Source organism: Carettochelys insculpta, chromosome 6 (assembly GCF_033958435.1).
Source record: "Carettochelys insculpta isolate YL-2023 chromosome 6, ASM3395843v1, whole genome shotgun sequence".
In the NCBI taxonomy this organism is placed as follows: domain Eukaryota; kingdom Metazoa; phylum Chordata; order Testudines; family Carettochelyidae; genus Carettochelys; species Carettochelys insculpta.
This window is the reverse complement of record NC_134142.1, coordinates 70,934,175-70,947,376: the sequence shown is the minus strand read 5'-3', so window position 1 is coordinate 70,947,376 and position 13,202 is coordinate 70,934,175.

Here is a 13,202-nt window from a genome sequence, read left to right as displayed (position 1 = left end):
ATACTATTGAATGCTGCCATTTGGAATGTCTTTTGGCAGATTTAATAGGCAATATGTATTCATTTTAGTGGAAGCTCTGGAATAACTAGCATCTAAATCAGGAACACTGAATCAACAAAGCTGATAGATATCTGATCTTTTAGCTGGATGGCAGTAATTCATGCAAAATGTGGAGAGATTTGTGCTGGGATTCAAGGAATATAATATAATATTCATCCTGAATAAACTAATTTTTGCAATCAGTGTACTGTGAGTGATACACTGCTGCCAGCATACATTTGTGACCTGTCTGGAGTACCAATTACCTTCCAATTTCAACAGTAAATTTATTTGGCAATGTGAGGGGCTGAAGCAATTTTTACACATCAGTAAAGACAGAAATGAATGGGCTTTCTATCTTGTCTGGAAGCAAATTTTGTAAATAAAATATAATATAGAGGAATCTCTAGGATGCGCACAAGCAAACTTCGGTTGGTATTGACTTTTTACATATTTGTTTTTACCCAATGATGCTTCTCGGGTTGATTTATTTTTCTTGCATGTTAAAACAAAATATTCTATATGCTGTTTGAAAAGAAAGGGTCTCTAATTTCAGGAAACAGCCAATACACTAGAATCTTAAATCAGGTAGTATACAGGAGAACACAACCTACATCAATGCTGCGGATGCACTCTCATCTTTATTTTCCTCTTGAGATACACCAGTATGATTTCTGTCTCTTCACTGGTTTTGCAAATAAGTGGAGAAATAAGCCATCTGAGAATTAGCACAGATGCTTTGCTTTAACTGCTACATTTAGAGTGATCTCATTAATTCAAAAATCATATTGTAACAAACAGCTTACCTTTACCTGTTTTACTAACCACCACTGTAATTATTAAAAGTAACAACTAAAAAAAACACTCTAATAGTATACATTATCCTTTTTTGCGCCCCTTGTTTACATTTTTCATTTCTTTCATTATGGACAAGGAAAGTCAAGCCACTCAGTTTCATTTCTGTTAAAAGTCTCTTTCCCTTTAAGATTCTTCTGAGTGAAACATTTAGATTTAAAAGAGCTGTAGCAAAGTTTTTGTTTACAAACATATATTTTCATGGGGTTTTAATTTTAAATTTGTGCAAAGATTTCTACTCAGAAATAAACTTATTTCTCAATTTAAATTTCAGGCCAGAAATAAATGGGACAGTAGCCCTTTAAAGGCTGCAAATGACAGCTCCTTGCTTCACACATCAATAGCTACTCTGGTTCCTTGGATTTCACCAGGTTTGGTAGCCACATCCAGAACAGTTTTTTGTAATCCCTGTTTTCCGGGGCTCATGACTTCAATGTCCCTGTGCTTTAAAAAATAGGTCAACATCCAAAATACCTATAATTCAAAGCCGCAATGTGACATGGAAATAGTCCCCAGTGAGCTATACAATGAGCTCAGATTGCTTTGATTTGACTAAGTCATGAACATTTTGAAAATTGTCCACTGAGCACATATAATAGAGATTTTTGCTAAGGTTAAGTGCATGCCTAAGGACCAATGGAGTGTGCTTTCATGCATTAGCAGTTAAGTTTGCATTGCAAACTAAATTCTCCAAAGCTTGCATATATAGGATTCATTTTCTGAAATGTGAGACAGCTCTAGGGGTAGAATATACTTTTCTGTATGCTGATTAGTAGAGGGAACCAACCCACTTCAGCTCTTATTGCTGAAATTCCATAGACATGGATTTGTTTGCAGAAGTAACATCTCTGTTGCAGTTTTACGGAATCAGTGTAATCAGCTGTTCCAGGAGTAGAGGGTGTTCGCTGGATGAGTAGCGGATGGAGACGAGACAGGCAGTGAGGGGAAAAAGCTTTATTAACAGTAGCTTAATCAATGTTACGAGAGGAATTAAGAGGGGATGCCTAGCACACCCTAGCCATCTATCTCAATGCGACGTCGGGTGACGGACAAGGGAAAGCCTGTACTTACAGGACAGTTACCAAACTGCAGATGGTAAGCAGAACCCACACCAACATCTGGCCAAAAGGGTCCGGATTTTCAGTGGGAGGGATAAGCGACTCAGGCCAGCCAACAGACTTGCCAAGGTATACATGTCTCCGGTTTGGGATGGGGGAGTCGACCTTTTATTGGGTTTTGGAAATGGAAGCAGCCCACTGGGCCAATGCCACTGTATTGTGTCCTTTTTAGGAGTTATCCTTTTTAATCCTTGGTGAGGTGGTGATCTCATTTCTGCGTATGTGCCTAAGCCTTAGCTCCTTGGGGCGGGGGGAAGAGTGCAGGGGGGGTTGTTAATGCATGCTGGCATGTCGGCTTTTGATTGGGTGGTGAAGCCTTGATTATGCATGGGGCGTGTGCAGGCCACAGCTTGCAACACTGTTGTGGTCACGCCACAAATGGCTCTGCCCACATCAGCTGATGAAGATGTGCTTGTTATCTTATGTACATAGTCAGATGATACTGCTGACTATGCACCTTACAGCAACACATACATCCTACTTTCCATTTTCAATAGCTCTTTTTTGTAATTTTTCAAATAAACTTAACTTTTCTGGGCTTTTGCTGCCATTTTGAATCTTGTGCCATGACATCTGCTTGATGGGCACTTTTATGTTTACCTGAAACCATAGTCTATTTAGCTGACTATGACGGGAGGAGAGGGGGTTGCTTGAGGATGTGGCTACCAAACCCGGTGGTATCTAAGGCACCACAGTAGATGCTGATATTGAGTAGGAACTGCCATTTCCCTGACAAAACAGAACTGGAGAAGGGCTCTTTTGCCTTCCTGAAAGGCAACATCTAGCTCATTCAGGGAAAAAAATATATTTCTTTCAAACCCCTCAATTCCTGGGTCTTATTTATCCAAAAATTCAGTGGAAGGGATAGCTCAGCAGTTTGAGCATTGTCCTGCTAAACCCAGGATTGTGAGCTCAATCCTTGAAGAGGGCTATTTAGGGATTGGGGAAAATAGATGCCAGAGAGGGTGCTTGGTCCTGCCAAGAGGGCAGGGGACTGGACTAGATGACCTCCCAAAGTCCCTTCCAGTTCAATGAGATGCATATCTCCATATACTTATTTAGATGTGAGGGGGCAGAACTGGGAAGTATTTCTAGTGCCATCTGTAGGCCAGTGGATCGCAACCTGTTTACCAACGTGGGCCACGTATAGAGCACTCTAGGTGGTATGTTAGCCACAGCCACATAATCAGAGTGGTTCTCAAACTATTTACCACTGCGAGCCACATACGCTGCACTCTGTGTGCTGTGGGGGCCACATCCACATAGTCTACATGCTACCTGCATGGCCCTGAGGATGTCTCATGGGCTGCAGCTATGTGCTGAGTGGGTTGAGAACTGTGCCAGACTTTCTACCTCTATAATGTGCCTTGCCTTTTGCCATGCTTAATAGAATCCTTTTTCTTCAAATGCTGACGAGCTGCTGCTAAACTTAACCTCTATCATTTGAAGTGTGTTACAGGCATGCAGCCATGCGTACCTTGGCCTGCTGCTCACAAACAGGGAAGAACTAGTCGGAGAAATAGAATGGGTGGCAATCTGGGCTGCAGCGACCATGAGATAGTAGATTTCAGGATCCTGACACAAGGAAGAAAGGTGAGCAGTAACATGCAGACCCTTGATTTCAAAAGAGCAGACTTTGTCTCCCCTTAGAGAACTGATGGGCAGGATCCCTTGGGAAATGAAGATGAAGAAGAAAAGCGTTCAAGAGAACTGGCAGTATTTTAAGGAAGTCTTACTGAAGGCATGGGAACAAACCATCCTGCTGCATAGTAAGAAATGCAAATATGATAGGCAACCAGCCTTGCTTAACAGGGAAATCCTTGGTCAGCTTAAACTCAAAAAGGATGTGTAAAAGAAATGGAAACATGGACAGTTGACTAAGGAGGCGTATAAATATATAGCTCAAGAATGCCGGGGAGTAATCAGAAAAGCAAAAGCACAATTGGAACTGCACCTGGCAAGGGTTGTAAGGGGTTACAAGAAGGGTTTCTACACGTATGTTAACAATAAGAAGGTTATCAGGGAAGGTGTGGGGCCATTACTGGATGAAAGAGATAACCTAGTGACAGATGATGTAAGAGAAGCTGAAGTACTCAATGCTTTTTTTGCCTCTGTCTTCATGGTCAACGACAGCTTCTACACTGCGGTGCTAGACAATGAAGTATGGGAAGGTAGGAAGCAGTCATCAGTGGGGATGGAATGAGTTAAGAGCTGCCTAGAAAAACTAGATGTACACAAATCCATGGGTCTGGATTTAATGCACCCAAGGGTACTGAGGTAATTGGCAAATGTCATCGCTGAGGCTTTGACCATTATTTTTGAAGACTTGGAGATCGAGTGAGATGCTGGATGACTGGAAAAAGGTAAATGTAGTGCCCATCTTTAAAAAAGACAAAAAGGACAATCTAGGGAATTATAGGCTGGTCAGCCTTACCTCAATCCTCGAAAAATAATGGAGGGGAGCCTCAAGGAATCTATTTTGGAGCACTTGGAAGAGGGGAAAGGCATCCTTCAGTCTGCATAGACTATGGATCGCGCCCTTTAAAGTTTCAACTGAGGACTTCATTTACAGCGTCTATTGTGACTATAAAAACCCACATGAGAGTGACAGTCCTTGCTGCATCTCTTGCAGATGTAGTGGGTGTCTGGCAAGTCCTTATTGTGCTTTCTGTGCGCTCGCTTCTCCTCTGCTAGCTGTCTGATCTTCAACTCGCTCTTCTGAAGGCCCTTGTGTAACCCCTGCCTCCATCTGCTGCGGTCGTCTGCTAGTTCTTTCCAGTTGTCCAGCTCGATGGCTACCTCTCTGAGGTCTCTCTTGCAGACATCTTTGTAACGCAACTCGGGGTGTCCGGGAGGTCTTTTGCCAGAGGCTAGCTCACCATACAGGATGTCTTTTGGAATCCTTCCATCGTTCATCCTGTGGACGTGGCCAAGCCAGTGGAGTCGACGCTGCCTGAGGAGGGTGTGCATGGTTGGGATTCCAGCTTGCTCGAGGACGGCGGTGTTGGTCACTCTGTCCTTCCATGATATTCCAAGGATGCGCCTGAGGCAGCGCAAGTGGAAGACGTTCAGCCTCTTTTCCTGGCGGGCATACAGGGTCCAAGTCTCACTGCCATAAAGGAGGGTGCTGAGGATGCAGGCTCTGTAGACTTGCATTTTGGTGTGAGTGTACAGCTTGTTGTTATTCCACACTCTCTTGCTGAGTCTGGATAGAGTTGTGGCCGCTTTTCCGATCCTCCTATTTAGCTCAGACTCCACTGACAGGGTGTCAGTGATGGTGGACCCGAGGTAAACGAACTCGTGGACGACCTCTAACATATAGTTGTCAATGCTGATTGATGGGGATTCAGCAACATCCTGACCGAGTACGTTCGTCTTCTTTAGGCTGATGGTAAGCCCAAAGTCCTTGCACGCTTTGGAGAACCAATCCAGCAGTTTTTGAAGCTGGTCTTCTGTGTGAGACACTACAGCAGCATTGTCTGCCAACAGCATGTCTCTGATGAGGATTTCTCGCACCTTAGACTTAGCTTTCAGCCTTGCAAGGTTAAACAGTTTCCCATCAGATCTTGTGTGCAGCAAGATGCCCTCTGTTGAAGATCCAAAGGCATGCTTCAGGAGGAGTGCGAAGAAGATCCCGAACAATGTCGGAGCAAGCACGCATCCTTGTTTGATGCCGCTCCTGATTCTGAAAGCATCTGATAATGCACCGTCATATTGGATGGTTCCTCTCATGTTTTCGTGGAATGACTGGATCATCTTGAGTAACCGGGGAGGACAGCCTATCTTGCGGAGCAGTTTGAACAGACCATCCCTGCTGACCAAGTCAAAAGCCTTGGTCAAGTCGATGAAGGCTATGTAGAGTGGCTTTCTCTGCTCCCTGCACTTCTCCTACAGCTGACTTAGAGAGAAGACCATGTCAACGGTAGACCTCTCTGCGCGGAATCCGCACTGCGATTTGGGGTACACCCTCTCAGCAATCTCTGGAGTCTGCCAAGGATGACGCGAGCGAACAGTTTACCAGTGACGCTTAGGAGGGAGATTCCACGGTAGTTGTTGCAGTCACTTCTGTCTCCTTTATTCTTATACAACGTTACAATGTTAGCATCACGCATATCCTGTGGAACCTCACCCTCTTTCCAGCACAGGCACAGTAGCTCATGCAGGGGTTCCAGGAGTGTGTCCGCGGCACATTTGATTACCTCTGGTGGTATACCATCCTGACCAGGGGCCTTTCCTGCTGCAATGCTGTCAATGGCTGTCTTCAGTTCATCCACAGTCGGTTCTTGATCCAGTTCGTCCATTACTGGTAGGAGCTCGACGGCATCGAGGGCTACGTCAACCACAATGTTCTCGCGTGAGTACAGCTCGGAGTAGTGCTCAACCCAGTGCTCCATCTGTTTGGCTTTGTCAGCGATGACTTCACCAGATTTGGATTTCAGAGGTGCCATCTTGTTCTGGGTGGGTCCTAATGCCTTCTTCATAACCTCATACATTCCTCTGAGATTACCAAAGTCGGCACAGGTCTGGATGCTGCTGCATAGCTGGAGGCAATGATTGCTGGCACAGCGCCTGGCTGTCTGCTGTACTGTTCTTCTGGCCTTTCTAAGTGCTTGCTGGGTACTCTGGCTCGGTGAGCGTTTGTACTCCAGGAGTGCAGCGCGCTTCTTTTCAATGACTGGAATCATCTCATCAGAGTTACCTTCGAACCAGTCATTCGTGTTTCTAGCTCTTCTTCCAAACACCGACAAGGCCGTGTTGTAAACTGTATCCCTCAGATGTTGCCATTTGGATGTCGCATCGACGCCCCCAGGGCCGCTGCGCAGATTTTCCTGGAGGGTCTCTCTGAACTTTTCAGCTTTCTCCGAGTTTGCCGTCTTTCTGGCATTAATGCGGGGCCTTCCAGCAGGTTTAGAGCAGTACAGCTTCTTGGGTCTCAGCTTGAGCTTGGAGCAAACTAGCGAGTGATCTGTATCACAGTCAGCACTATGATAGCTGCGTGTCAGAAGGACGTTTTTGAGGTTATTACGCCTAGTGATGACCACATCTAGCTGATGCCAGTGCTTCGAGCATGGGTGTCTCCACAACACTCTGTGCTGTGGCTTCGTTCTGAAGAATGTGTGTGTGATGCACAGATTGTGGTACGTGCACAGTTCAAGGAGACGCTGTCCATTGTCATTCATTTTTCCCACAACAAAGTGTCCTAAGCAGGAAGGCCATGAGGCCCAATCAGCTCCAACTCTTGCATTGAAGTCACCCAAGATGTACAGTTGTTCACGAGCAGGTATTTGCGCTACAGCAGCACTAAGCACGTCGTAGAGTAGTCAGCATGGATTCACCAACAGCAAGTCATGCCTGACCGATCTGATTAGCTTCTATGATAAGGTAACAGGCTCTGTGGACTTGGAGAAGTCAGTGGATGTGATATACCTTGACTTCTTCAAAGCTTTTGATACAGTCTCCCACAAAATTCTTGCCTTTAAGTTGAGGAAGTATGGATTGGATCCATGGAGTATTAGATGGATAGAAAGCTGGCTTGATGGTCCAGCCCAACGGATAGTGGTCAATGGCTTATTATCTGGATGGAGGTCGGTTTCAAGTGGAATGCCCCAGGGCTCAGTTCTAGGGCCCGTGTTGTTCAGTATCTTTATTAATGGCCTGGATGAGGGACTGGATTGCTCCCTCAGCAGCTTTGCAGACAACACTAAGCTAGGGGGAGAGGTAGATTCATTGGAGGGCAGAGATAGGATCCAGAGTGACCTGGATAAATTGAAGGATCGGGCCACAAGAAATCTGATGCATTTCAACAAGGAGTAGCATAGAGTCCTGCACTTGGGATGGAAGAATCCCGAGCATTGTTATAGGCTGGCTGGCTAGGCAGCAGTACAGCAGAACGAGACCTAGGGGTTATGGTGGATGCTAGATAGGAGTAAACAGTATGCCCTTGCAGCCAAGAAGGCTAACCGCATATTAGGATGCATTCTGAGGAGCATAGCTAGCAGATCAAGAGAAGTGGTTGCTTCCCTCTATTCAGCACTGGTGTGGCTACACCTGGAATATTGTGACCAGTTTTGGGCCTCCCGGTATAGAAAGGATGTGGATGTGCTGGAGCAGATTCAGCGAAAGGCAACAAAAATGATTAAGGGGCTGGAGCACATGACCTATGAGGAGAAGCTGAGGGATTTGGTCTTATTTAGTTTATAGAAGAGAAGACTGAGGGGCGATTTAATGTCAGCCTTCAACTTCCTGAAGGGGAGCTCTAAAGAGGAGGGAGAGAAAATGTACTCAGTGGTGACAAATGGCAGAACAAGGAGCAATGGTCTGAAGTTACAGAAGGAGAGGAGTAAGTTGGATATTAGGAAAAAGCTACTTCATCAGGAAGGTGGTGAAGCACTGGAATGCATTGCCTAGAGAGGTGGAGGATTCTCCATCCCTAGAGGTTTTTAAGACCCAGATTGACAAGGTCCTGGCTGGGATAACTTAGTTGGGGTTGAACCTGCTTGAAGCAGGGGGCTGGACTAGATGACCTCCTGAGGTCCCTTCCAGCCCTATGATTCTATGATTTTATGCTAGGCAGTCCACGCCAGGTAGGGTGGTACAGTATGCTGGTATAAAAGAGGCTTTGGGGAACAAATGTCCCACAACCTGACTGTGAGAAAGAGAGATGCCACCTGCCTTGAAGTACAGCAGAAACAAGCCATGAAGGGCTAGGCCATTGCAAAGAGGTCCCAAAAATTCCTAACTAATGCCTCTGATGTTGGTCTCTTGAGCTGTGTCTACACGTGCATGCTACTTCGAAGTAGCAGCACTAACTTTGAAATAGCGCCCATCGCGGCTACACGCGTCGGGCGCTATTTCGAAGTTAACTTCAATGTTAGGCGGAGAGACGTCGAAGTCGCTAACCCCATGAGGAGATAGGAATAGCACCCTACTTCGACGTTCAACGTCGAAGTAGGGACAGTGTAGACGATCCGCGTCCCGCAACGTTGAAATTGCCGGGTCCTCCATGGCGGCCATCAGCTGGGGGGTTGAGAGATGCTCTCTCCAGCCCCTCAGCTCACTGGTGGCCACGTGGAGCGGCCCCTTAAAGGTCCCCTCCCCCTCCCTGACTCTGCAGGAAGCTGAGGCAACGTGCAGGCTGCAGCCTGCACACGCGGGCAGCCTGCACAGCCATCAGCCACCCAGCCAGCGGTGATGGCGAGCCAGCAGCCCCCCCAGCGCCCCCAGGGGACCCCCCCCAAGGGAAGCCAGGGCAGCCAGTCCAGCCAGAGGGCCACCCAGTCTGGGAAGCGGCAGCGGGGCCCCTCCTGGATGGAGGCCGAGCTGCGGGACCTGCTGGGGCTCTGGAACAAGGAGGAGGTGCTCCAGGTAATGGGGAGCAAGAGGCGGAACGTGGATGCGTTCGCTTGGCTGGCCGATGGCCTGGCTGCCCGGGGTCACCCTGCCCGCACTCCAGATCATGTGAGGAGTAAGGTGAAGGAGCTGCGGCAGGGTTATGCCCGGGCCCGGGATGCGGCCAGCCGGTCTGGGGCCGCCCCCATCACTTGCCCCTTTTACAGGGAGCTCAGGGACATCCTGGGCTCCCGGCACACCTCCTCCCCTCCGGCCACCCTTGACACCTCGGCTGACGAGCCCCAGCAGGCCCTGCAGCTGGAGTCCGCCCCGGAGGCAAGCCCCGCACCCCGGGGTCCCCCCCCGGAGGCCATCCCCGGGACATCGCGGCAGGAGGAGGAGGAGGAGGAGGAAGGGGGCTCCTCCTCTGCAGAATCCAGCCTGCAGATCCTCCTCCTGCCATCCCGGAGCAGCAGCAGGGCCTCCGACCCCCGGGGATCTCCGGACCGTGGGAGCGGACCCACAGGTAGGTACCCCTCTCTGGTGGACACCCCTGGGCTGGAGGGGCGGGGTAACAGAGATGTGTCCAGGGCCCCCCCACACGCTCACATGGCCATGGCCCCAAGGACACCAGGGCCATGGCCCTCACAGCACTGCAGCCATCAGCCCCTGCCCCCCCCACCCTGCATGACAGTGCCATGCCCCATCCCCGGGCCAGGGGGGAGCGGAACCTCGAGGGGCCCCCGGGAGGAGGAGGTGGGACACCCCGCAGCAGCAGCATGTGATGGAGTGGGGGGAGTGCCAAAGGGAGACTCAGGCTACATATGAGCCACAAGAGCCGAAGAGCTCCCAGGGCCAAAGGAGGATCCTGGCGCTACAGCTGGCAGGTGACACCTCTGCCCTGAACCAACAGGAGGGAGGAGCCGAGCTGGCTTGGAATTGGGGGGCGAGGGCGGGGGCCACAGGTAGAGGCTAGGGGAAGGGAGAGCTGGTAGGCAGCCAGCCTGAGGAGGGGGAAAGCTGCATCCCAGAGGGGCCCCCCTTGGGGTCTTCTCCCCACGACGGGTTGGAAGGACTGTCTCTTCCGACAGCTGGTGCTGTCACTCCTGCCAGAAACTGGCCATCTGTGGCCTAAGAAACCTCTCCTGCTCTCAGACCCTGCGGGGTGAAGTGAGAGTCGCTCCCACCAGGGGATGGGGTGCAGGGCAGGGGGACCCCTGAACCCCATCCATCACAGCAGCATCTCCCGGGGACGGGGATGGGGAACCTGCAGCACAGGGCGGGGAGGACAGAGGCCACGGCTCAGGGCCCACACTAACGCCTGTCTCCATTCTTCTTTCCCCCCTCCTCTCCTGTGTCCTGCACCTGCACCTGCACCATCAGAAGGACCGGAAGAGAGCGCCGGCGAGGCCTCAGTTGTCCCGGAGAGCCCTCCGGGACCATCACTCCAGGGCAGCCCCTCGGCCGAGGAACGACCAGCCCCGCGGAGGGCTAGACGGCGGACCCCGCGCCTACTACCGGCGACAGCGACGGACCCCCAGCTGCTGGCCATCCTCCGCCGGCAGCTGGAGGTATCGGAGCAGCACCTCCAGCTGCAGAAGCGGGCGCTGGCCTGGTGCCAGGCGGCATGGGGGGCCTATATGCAGACATTTAACCGGCTGGTGGACTACCTGGCCCCCCATGCCGCACCGGCCGAGCCATCGCCCGCCCTGCCCGCTCCTGCAGCCCCACCACCAGCTGCTCCGGCCGTCGCCGGCCCGTCCGCCGTTGCCCCACCACCCACCCACGAGGGCCAGAGCGCCGAGGGACCCCTGGAGCCACCTGAGACTCGCCAGCACCGATACCTTCCGATCCAGCCTGCTCCCACCCAGCCGCGGACCAGACTGCAGGCGCGGCGGGGCTCCCGGCCGGGCACGCCCAGTGCCGGGCTATAGGGGCGAGGGGCCTGGGACGTGGCCCCCACCTTGTTGTATATAGTTGGACCCTGTTTTTTTGGTGCCCCCGTTTGCCCCGTCCCCCCCATGTAAATAGTTCTCCCCTTTCTCCTCCCTGGTTTTCTTTTTATTATGTATGCCACACAGTTGTTTCTTTGGTTTGTTTTATTTGTGTACATATTGCTTTGGTTGAAAGTTTGTACTTAGTTTTCTGTTTGTGGTTCACATATTTATTTACACCCCAAAAAAAAGGTTCGGCCAGAAAAAAAAAAATTTATGTTCAGCCACAAGTTCGTGCTGTCATTTGTCCAGGACAAGTGGGGGGGGGCGGTGGGGTGCTCCATGGTGTGGGCATTGGGGCAGGAGTGTGGGGGAGGAAGGGGCGGGCAGTAGGGGGCCTGGGCAGAGTTCACCCCGCGGCCTGTTGGTTGAAGTAGGCCCGCAGGGCCTCCCGGACCTGGGTCCCCTCGGGGTCCACCTGCCGACTGGGGGCAGCAGGTGGCTGCACATGTGCCCTGCCGGCCTCCGCGGCCCAGCCCTGCAGAAAGGTCTCCCCCTTGCTCTCCACGAGGTTGTGCAGGGCGCAGCAGGCACCCACAATCTGGGGGATGTTGTTGGGGCCCGCATCCAGGCGGGTCAGGAGACATCTCCAGCGTCCCTTGAGGCGGCCAAATGAGCGCTCCACCACCTGGCGCGCACGGTTCAGGCGCTCGTTGAAGTGCTCCTGGCTAGCGGAGAGGTGGCCCGTGTAGGGGTGCATGAGCCATGGCCGGAGGGGGTATGCCGCATCTGCGATGACGCAGAAGGGCATGGTGGTGTCCCCCAGAGGGATCTCCCGCTGGGGGATGTAGGTCCCCGCCTCCAGCCGGCGGCACAGGCCCGAGTTCCGAAAAACCCGGGCGTCGTGGGTGCTGCCAGGCCAGCCCACGTAAATGTCCTGGAAATGTCCCCGGCTGTCCACCAAGGCCTGCAGGACGACAGAATGGTAGCCCTTCCGATTGAGGTATCATCCTCCACTGTGATGCGGGGCGCGGATGGGGATGTGAGTCCCATCCAGAGCCCCAAAGCAGTTGGGGAAGCCCAGGGTGGCAAAGGCGGCGACAGTGGCATGTGGTTCCCCCAGCCTCACGAGCCTGTGCAGGAGCATGGCGTTGATTGCACGCACGACCTGCAGAGAAAGCACATGGGACAGCCCCAATGAGGGGTGAGCAGGGTGTGCGTGGCCCTGCCCTGCCCTGGCCCCCCTGCCCTGCCCTGGCCCCCCTGCCCCGCCCTGCTCTGCCCTGCCCTGCTCTGGCCCCCCTGCCCTGCCCTGCCCTGCCCTGCTCTGCCCTGCCCTGCCCTGGCCCCCCTGCTCTGCCCTGGCCCCCCTTCCCTGCCCTGGCCTCCCCCTGTGGGTTCTCTTACCTCCATGAAGACAGCCCCGACAGTGGCCTTTCCGACACCAAACTGCTGCCCCACGGATCGGTAGCTGTCCGGAGTGGCCAGCTTCCAGACAGCGATGCCGACCCGTTTCTCCACAGGGAGGGCACATCGCATGGCAGTGTCCCGGTGCCTGAGTGCGGGGGTGAGCCACTGGCACAGCTTCAGGAATGTCTGCCGGCTCATCCTGAAGTTCCTGAGCCAGTGGTCATCGTCCCACTCCCCAAGCACCAGCCGCTCCCACCAGTCGGTGCTGGTGGGGTAGCTCCACAGCCGCCGGCGTGTGAGGCGGGGGGTGGAGCGGGGTGCTGCAGGGGTAGGGGTTGAGCCCTGCTGCCCTGGGGGCATCTCCTCCCCTGGGGCAAGGAGGTACTCAGCTGCCTCCCACATGGCATGGGCCAGGGCAAGCCCTGCTCCTGCCGGGAGGGCTGGGTGGACCTCTTGCTGCTGCTGCTGCTGCTGCTGCTGCTGCTGCTGCTGCTGCTGCTGGGGGTCCATGACTGCG